Source organism: Zootoca vivipara, chromosome 16, assembly GCF_965207765.1.
Source record: "Zootoca vivipara chromosome 16, rZooViv2.hap1.1, whole genome shotgun sequence".
NCBI classification, from domain to species: Eukaryota; Metazoa; Chordata; class Lepidosauria; order Squamata; family Lacertidae; genus Zootoca; species Zootoca vivipara.
Window position 1 is genome coordinate 9,396,036 of NC_142599.1, and position 9,362 is coordinate 9,405,397.

A 9,362-nucleotide genomic window follows, 5' to 3' on the forward strand; every position below is an offset into this window, starting at 1 on the left:
CTTTTTACGGGTTTTTTTAATTTTTTTTTCTTTTCTGGTTTTTTTGGGGGGTATTGAAGTTTATTTAGTGGAGGAAAAAGATGCCTATTTTGTATAACGTATCTTATCTTATATATATTTTGCAGTTAAAAACAAGCAATAAAAAGGATTTTTAAAAAAAGTGTGGTGAGGACTGTCTAGCCAGATTCCCCATCTTGATAGCCACATAAACTGAGGCAAAAGGGCTGCCTTGAGCTTACTGAACAGTTCATGAGTTCAGATTGTCGACAGCTCAGTAGAGGGTCTCTGCGTTGCTGCTCCGCGGTCGCTTGATCTTCTCAATGTTCTTTAGGATCGTGTCGTGCAGAGTCACATATTGATTTCTGAGCTCCGAAACGATGAACCGTAGGCTGATATATTCCTTTTCCTCCATCTCAGTCAACGTGCGACGGTAATCCTCCACATGGGGATATTTAGCTATTTTAGAAACCAGCTTTGCCCGTGTGGTGTAGTATCTAGAGATCTGGTCCAAGTAGGAAGCTGCTTCACTCTCCACAGTCCAGAGCTCAGCCACAGTCGCTTCCTGAATAGAAACGCCAAAGTTGTTGCCGTCCTCTGTCCTGGGAATCAGCAGCTGCACCCACATTTTGACGGTGTTGCATTTCTCAATTAGCAGCCGGATCCTTGGAAAGGCCCTTTGCCCCCAGATGTTTAGATGCCGTGGTCCCCTTAATCCTCTCCCGATGACTCCAAGCCCCCCAAACCACGAGGGGATCTTGGTCCACAGGCAGGACTCTCAGGAGCCTGCAGAAGTCCAGGGCGCTGAAGAAACCTTGGCGCCTTGGGCATGCCGAGCTGAGAGTCCTGCCTGGGAAGCAAGATCCCCTTCGTGGTTTGGAGGCATCGGGAGAGGATGAAGGGGACCATGGCATCTCGGGGGACTGCCTCTTGGGGGCCTTGCTGGCTTTGCCTCACACTCTCGGCAGGCGGCTCTTAATCCACAGAATGAGAGGCAACAGGATTCTCCGCTGCCTGACGGAGGACACAGGAGGCACCGTGCTGGGGGCCGGCGCTGGCAGTTCTGCCTCTGGTGTGGTTCCTGGCTGAGGGATGGGCCTTTGGATGTTTTGTATTTGATGGCTCAGGTCCATCCTCTCAGCCAGGACCTTCCTGGGCAGGCGGCCGGTTTTTGGTGGGCACCGAGGCTGGGGGGCGGCTGCCTTGTTGGCCCACTGTCTCTCTTTGAATCTGGCCAGCCCCTCCTTGCCCGGGCCCATCTGGGAGGCGTCTGGCTTTGTGCTGGGGCCTGGCATTGGTGGTTCTGCCTCGGGCTCCTCTGGGTCCCCGCTCGGGGCAGTAGGGGGTGCAGCGGCCGCAAAGCAGGAAGACAGGAAGCCGGCCATGCCCCTTCTCCAGCCCCTTGGCCAGGGCCCGGTGCAGGTCCTGCGTGGCTTGTTCGTGCTCGAGCGACGCCACCAGCGGTTGGGACAGTCCTGGGGTCTTGCTGGGCAGCACAGCAGGCTGGCACACCACCTCAGCAGGCTGGCACGCACTCTGGTATAGCTTGGCTGGGCCGAGGGCCCAGCAGGGCATCTCCAGCTGCGCCTGGCACATGAAGATGGATAGAACCAGGACTGGCGGGTGGGTGGGCGGGTGGTTGCCAGCGGCTTCAGGGCTTCCAGCTCCTGGGATGGTTCCAGTGGGTGGGCCGGGTCACTGTTTTGTTTGCTCGTGAGGTTCCTGGAGGGGGTCAGGTGGGAGAGGCAGAAAGGCAAAGGAAGGAGGTCAGAACAGGCCTTCGTTCACTTTGTCTTGTTTGTCACAAGCAACAGAATGTTATAAGACTGTTAAGGTCTCAAATATAGAATGAATACTGATACATGAGTTTTGGGACACGGGTGGCGCTGTGGGTTAAACCACAGAGCCTGGGGCTTGCCGATCAGAAGGTCGGCGGTTCGAATCCCCGTGATGGGGTGAGCTCCCCTTGCTCGGTCCCAGCTCCTGCCAACCTAGCAGTTTGAAAGCACGTCAAAGTGCAAGTAGATAAATAGGTACCGCTACAGCGGGAAGGTAAATGGCGTTTCCGTGTGCTGCTCTGGTTCGCCAGAAGCAGCTTAGTCATGCTGGCCACATGACCTGGAAGCTGTACGCCGGCTCCCTTGGCCAATAATGTGAGATGAGCGTCCCGACCCCAGAGTCTTCTGCGACGGAACTGACGGGGTTTCCTTTACCCTTTACCTTACTCATAAATGCACACCTATCTAATTATATGAACCATGTGTCTGAAATAGTATGGGAGAGCAATCCTGAAGCCATTTTGACTCTCCCAATGACCTCCAATATTCCCCTGCAGGAAGGGAGGCAGATGGGGAAAGCCTTCCCATTTTCATTTTGTTTGCAAATCCTGTCTTAAGGGTTAGGGTGAGCCTGTGACCTGGACTCAGGAACTAGAGTATTGACCATCACAAAAGAATGGCCAGGCTGCCCAGGCAATGCAGTCAGTGACCATTATTAGGTATCCTGGTAGGCAGGCAGTATGTATGATGTTTGGGGTGGAGGTCTTGGACTACAGGGTAGGCAATTTCAAAAGTCTATATAAGGGCTTGCGCACCATTGTTCAGGGTTCTCCTTCCTCCTGCGTGTGGGGAACAGGGACCCTGTTGCAGAAGCTGCTTTGCTTCTCAATATTCTCTGGTATCCTCTGTTGTTTTCCCCTACCGACAGAGAACCTACAAAAGGACTCTATACGGCAGGGGACAGCAAACCTTTTCAGCAGGGGGCCAGTCCACTGTCCCTCAGACCTTGTGGAGGGCTGGACTATTTTTTTGGGGGGGGGGGGGAGAATGAAATCCTATGCCCCACAAATAACCCAGAGATGCATTTTAAATAAAAGCACACATTCTACTCATTTTAAAACACCAGGCAGGCCCCACAAATAATCTAGAGATGCATTTTAAATAAAAGGGCACATTCTATTCATGTAAAAACATGCTGATTCCCGGACCGTCCGCGGGCCAGATTTAGAAGGTGATTGGGCCGGATCCGGCCCCCGGGCCTTAGTTTGCTTACTTATGGGTATAAGGGATCTAGAATATCCCATAAGTCTTATTAGAACAACAAGAAGAACATTGTGAAAGAAAACAAAAAGAAATAAACCAGAAAGGACCCTTGCCCAGAGGGACAAATGTGCAAAGATAATAAAATGTTTTTATCAGTTGGCATTAGGCTGAAAGCCTTGGCATCCTTCTAATTCTCAGAATAGCCAGGCCAGCTTCCTGGTGAGGTAATGGGAGCTTAGATAACTGAGCTGGTAGAGCACGAGGCTCTTAATCTCAGGGTCATGGGTTTGAGTCCCACGTTGGGCAAAAGGTTCCTGCATTGCAGGGGGTTGGACTGGATGACCCTTGGGGTCCTTTCCCACTCTGTTCTATTATTCTGTTCCATGAGAGAAACAGAGCGATGCTTGATTTCTCTTTGACTCCAAGGCTGTGGCTTGGCGAAGCAAGGCCCTTTGGAGATGTTAATGCTGTGAAGCCCTCCATCGTAGCCTCAGCTTGTATATATGTGTGAATAAACCATATATCTGTGGTTTTTTAATGTGCCTCATTTCCAGAAGGAAACATAGGCCCTGTGCCTGGAACCCCTGGAAAATTGATCCGCTCAGTGCAACAGCAATGAGTCACGGGGGGTAGATAGGTTTGCTACATCTCCCAGAATTCTGCAGGCGGCAGTAGCAACTGGGTAGAAATTGGGAAAATGTCTGGGAAAAGCCAGACGTATGGCTGCTCATGTTGGCAATGCCGTTTTTGCCGTTTCCCTCTAAAACGGCATTTTTAAAAAGTGATTTTGCCCCAAAAGCTCTGTCTGGATTTTCACTGTTTGAAATATAGGAGCCCTAGGTGTAGAGAGTGTGTGTATGACCTTAAGAGTCCTTAGCTTATGTTGTTAGTTGCTATTTTGTTAACATTGTTAACATTGTTTTATAGGTTGCTGTGGCTCAGTTTGTTAAATGGAGGCTCAGAGACCCCCTTCAGACTCCCCTGACCGCCAGAGTCCCCCTGTTTTTCGTGTGTTATGTTTAGATAGGCGTATCCCTGTGTCTCCCCCCACCCTGCACCGACCCATTACCTATCCCAGTCTCCTATTCTGGCCTCCCGTACCCCACCCAGGCAAGGCTTGACCTATCCCTGACTCGTATTCGGTCCCACCCCCCACCCCACCCAGGCAAGGTCTTACATATCCCTGCCCATGCTGTCCGTCTCCTTGGGCGGGGGGCTTGGTCCTGGGGCGGTCTCGGTCTCTGGCAGCACTTTGACCTGTGGAGAGGCATAAAGAAGTTCTAAATTAAGGGGAAGTGGGGAAAAAATGGGGAAACATAATAAAATTGGGATCAATCATATGTATTTGTGTAATTTTAGTAGGGGGTGTGTTAGGTATAGAGGGTATTGGGGAAGTTGTGGTGGTTAGAGTTATGTGTGATGGTGGGGATGTTGGGGGGTTGACATGATAGGAGATGGGAGTTGTGTATGGGGGGGGGAAATGTGGACTGTGTAAAGTTATGGAGGGTGTGTCCGATATGTGTCATCTTACCTCGACAGTCAATGCGGGCTCCCTGGGCGGGCTCCCTGGGCTCCCTGGCTCCTGGGGCGGGTTGGCTCCACAGGTGCAGCGTATCCTTGCTCTGTGAAGAAAACAACAGCCAGGCTGAAGTTTTAAGATATTTTAAAAACCTTTTCCCCAAACCAGGACTTTAACTGATTGTCGGTTTTCAGGCCTCCATACACTAGCACCCAGAACGCTTTGTTGTTTTTGCTTTGAATTGAGTCGAGTAATTGTAACCATTTTTGAGTAGCATATTTTTTTGGGTTTTTCGGCCAGAGTATGGTGAAATTTTTCTTTTTTCATCTAAATAGGAGAATTCTAATTCAGTACGATTAGTTTTGAAGGCTTGGCACAATTTTCTTTTAAGTTGAAAGCATTCATCATCAAACCAAGGGCTAGCGCTGTATTTAGGTACCCAGATTTTAGGTGGAGTGTTAAGCTCTGCGAAGATTTGAAAAATTTCATTATAGATTTTCAAAATGTTCCTATGGGGATTAGTGTTCTTTAAATTTAATAGCACCTGTTTTCTCAAGTTAGCTGTAAGTTTTTGCCCCACTGCTACACTCATTTCCTGGGACCATTTTAGTTGGGTCATTTGTTTATATTGGCAAGGTCCTAGGATGTTACAATTAGTTATTTTAGTTTCCAACTTCAAGTTCATAGACAGCAATAAAGGTTGATGATCGCTTTCAGTACGCATTCCAATTTTGAAATCTGTGATCAAATTTACAATATTATAAGGGACAAGGATACAATCGATTACACTGCATCCTCGGGGGGGGGGGGAATATGTAAATTCCCCACTTCTATCCCCTCAGGGACATAGCCAGGATGAAAATTAGAGGGGGACAAGGGGCAGGGCCATGGGGCAGGGCCAAGGGGCGGGGCCACAGTGGGGCAAGGAAAGCTCCCTTCTCCCTTGCTGGCTGTGGGGCGGGCAGAGGGAAAGCCAGGCAACCGCTTTGTGCGGCTCTGGGGCTTTCCCTTCACCCGCCCTACAGCAAGCCAGGGAGAAGGGATGTCTCCCTTCTCCCTTGCTGGCTGTGGGGCGGGTGGAGGGAAAGCCAGCTTTCCCTCCACCCGCCCCGGCGATCGTGGAGGGGGAGGAGGGGATCGGAGCAGCCCGATTTCCGCGATCGGCAGGGGCGAGGTGGCGCCAGGATCAGCCCGAAATCGGGCTGCTCCGATCCCCTCCTCTCCCTCTGCGATCGCCGGGGCGGGTGGAGGGAAAGCTGCTATAAAACAGGCAAAGAGTACCTCCTCAGCTGTTGCTGGGTGAGACGCTTCACCTTCTTGTCTAATTTGCGGAGATATAACATCAGGATCCTGCGTGACCTAAGAAAAACCAGAGAAGCAGGGCAACATAAGAACATAATAAGAGTCTTCTGGATCAGGCCAGTGGTCCATCTAGATGACCCTCAGTGTCTACAATTCTATGACCTTTGGGGAACTGGGACAGATGATGCTGCCTGTCTGATTTTTAATGGAATCATAGAATTGTAGAGTTGAAAGGGGACCCCCAAAGTCATCTAGTCCAACCCCCTGCACTTCAGGAATCAAGACTCACCTGCATGCTCGGTGCTTTTTCTCCTTTTTGATACAAAGAAGAACCTGTAGGAGAACAGCAAGGCAAAAAGAACAGAGCTGAAGGCAACAGAGTGACGTCAACAGAGGCGGGGTGGGGGGCGGGGAGGTGAACGGGTCTGAATCCCTTTCATAGTCTGCAGGGCCTGTTCAAGGCTTTCTGCCACCTGAAGCAAAGGGCAAGGAGTTTCCTCCTCCCAGGCAGATGGCTGAATCTTATGTCAACATCCTCCCTTACACCCCGAGGACAGCGGCTTGGTTTAGTGGGTGCAGGATCTGAGCCCAAGAGCACCCTTGCCTTCTGTGGATCCCAACAACTTGAATTCACAAGCCTTCCTGCCTCTGAATGTGGAGGCAGAGCAGAGCCATAGCCTTCTCCTCCTCCTCCATGAACTTGTCCAATCCCCTTCTTTAAATTGGCCCTCACTGCTTCCTCTGAAAGCATCAGAACAGCACAGAGGGAGAGAGGGGAGGGAGGGGGGTCATTTTGTCCAGGCAGGAGAAATGCCCATACAAAGAGAGTGCGAAGATGCATCTGTCCCTCTGCCTCCACTGTCAGAGGTGATCTGCATCTGAAAGCCACTTGCAGCTACCGGTAGTAATCACAAGCGAGTAGAGGGCTAAAGGTAAGGATAAAGGGACCCCTGACCATTAGGTCCAGTCGTGACCGACTCTGGGGTTTCGGCGCTCATCTCGCGTTCTTGGCCGAGGGAGCTGGCGTACAGCTTCCAGGTCATGTGGCCAGCAGGAGGACTAAGCCGCTTCTGGCAAACCAGAGCAGCACATGGAAATGCCGTTTACCTTCCCGCTTGGAGCGGTACCTATTTATCTACTTGCACTTTGACATGCTTTCGAACTGCTAGGTCAGCAGGAGCTGGGACCGAACAATGGGAGCTCACCCCGCTGTGGGGATTCGAACTGCCAACCTTCTGATCGGCAAGCCCTAGGCTCAGAATTGTAGAGTTAGAAGGGACACCCAAGGGTCATCTAGTCCAACCCCCTGCGAGGCAGGAATCGCAACTAAAAGCATCCATGACAGATGCCTTGAACATCCATGTTCAAGCTCTGCGGCTTACTTACCGACAGGCAGGAAAGGAGCAGCAGAAGAAGAAGCATCGACAACAAATGGTCAATGTCCTCCATCATGGCAACTGCTCTACTGCTCTGACGGGACTTCAGACAGGGAGTTCTGTTGTTTCCCATGGTAACGCCTGCATCACACATGTCTTCTGTGACATTCTGTGATGCTCAGGGCCTCTCTGTGATCAGTTAGCCAGCAGCAGAATGGGTGTTATTCATCCAGCCCTCTGAGAGGCAACTGCCCCCCTGACCCTGAGAATGAGGTTTCGATTCTGAAATGAGAGGACCTGAAGCTCAAGCCAAAACAGAATAAAAAATAAAAAAATTCCTTCCAGTAGCACCTTTGTTGTTTAGTCATTTAGTCGTGTCCAACTCTTCGTGACCCCATGGACTAGAGCACGCCAGGCCCTCCTGTCTTCCACTGCCTCCCACAGTTTGGTCAAACTCATGTTGGTAGCTTCGAGAACACTGTCCAACCATCTTGTCCTCTGTCGTCCCCTTCTCCTAGTGCCCTCAATCTTTCCCAACATCAGGGTCTTTCCCAAGGATTCCTCTCTTCTCATGAGGTGGCCAAAGTATTGGAACCTCAGCTTCACGATCTGTCCTTCCAGTGAGCACTCAGGGCTGATTTCCTTAAGAATGGATAGGTTTGATCTTCTTGCAGTCCATGGGACTCTCAAGAGTCTTCTCCAGCACCATAATTCAAAAGCATCAATTCTTCGGCGATCAGCCTTCTTTATGGTCCAGCTCTCACTTCCATACATCACTACTGGGAAAACCATAGCTTGAACTAGACTGACCTTTGTCGGCAAGGTGATGTCTCTGCTTTTTAAGATGCTGCCTAGGTTTGTCATTGCTTTTCTTCCAAGAAGCAGGCATCTTTTAATTTCGTGACTGCTGTCACCATCTGCAGTGATCAAGGAGCCCAAGAAAGTAAATTCTCTCACTGCTTCCATTTCTTCCCCTTCTATTTGCCAGGAGGTGATGGGACCAGTGGCCATGATCTTAGTTTTTTGATGTTGAGCTTCAGACCATATTTTGCACTCTTCTCTTTCACCCTCATTAAAAGGTTCTTTAATTCCTCCTCACTAAGTTTGTTATTGGTATGAGCTTTTGTGTGCATGCACATTTCTTCAGATACCAATATCCAGCATGCTTGTGCTGGATACTGCAGACCCTCCAAGGCTCCCTCTTCCCCAGATAGACAGACGCCATCCCAGTTTCTGATTTGAACCTGGAATGTCCCGCTTTTCCTTAGGACGTTCCTATTTTCACCGGAGAAATGTGGGAGGGTATGGAATAGGAGTCTCTGTTTTCACAGAAATGGAGAGGCTGAAGACTGTGAAGAAGTTCAAAGAACTGCACCAGTTCCTGGAAGAACAAGAAAAAGGTCTGCTGACTCATGTGGAAGAGGTGAAGAAGGAGATTGCAGGGAAAAGGGATGAGCAGCTTTGACTGGACTTAACCGTCCAGGGGTCCTTTACCTTTTACCTTTCCAAGAGGTTAAAAATAATAAGAAGGGTTTTTCCAGCTATGTTCAAAGCAAGTGGTAGGTCCTCTGCGCGGTGAAGACGGAGAACCGCTATTGGGGGACAGAGAGAAGGTAGAACTGCTCAACACCTCCTTTCCCTCTTTCTTCAGCCAAAAGGAAAGCAGTGCCCAAGTTGATGGCCACAGAATAAATGATGCAGGGTTCTGTCCTGAGCCTGGTGTTGCTCATCTAGTTAAACCTGTTGCAATGCAGGAACCACAGCTTTGGGACCTGGTCCTGCTCTCTGGAGCAACACTACCTCCTTTGAGCACAGTGAAGTTGTCTCTCCACCCACCCCCATTGCATTTCACAGCAGGGCTTCAATGAATTTCTGGTGGGATTTTTTTTAATTAAAAACACACACATTTTTATTACAAACTAAAAAAATTCCGTCCAGTAGCACCTTGGAGACCAACTAAGTTTGTCATTGGTATGAGCTTTTGTGTGCATGCACACTTCTTCAGATACACTGAAACAGAAGTCACCAGACCTTTATATATAGTGTATCTTCAGTGTATCTGAAGAAGTGTGCATGCACACGATTTTTTTATTTTGTTTTGACTATGGCAGACCAACACGGCTACCT

At 49.7% G+C, this 9,362-nt stretch overlaps 1 pseudogene; it reads right to left on the minus strand.

Moving 5' to 3' along the window:
• Positions 1 to 271: 271 nt before the first annotated feature.
• Positions 272 to 625, minus strand: LOC148683083 (proteasome activator complex subunit 3 pseudogene; annotated as a pseudogene).
• Between the last annotated feature and the right edge of the window lie 8,737 nt (positions 626 to 9,362).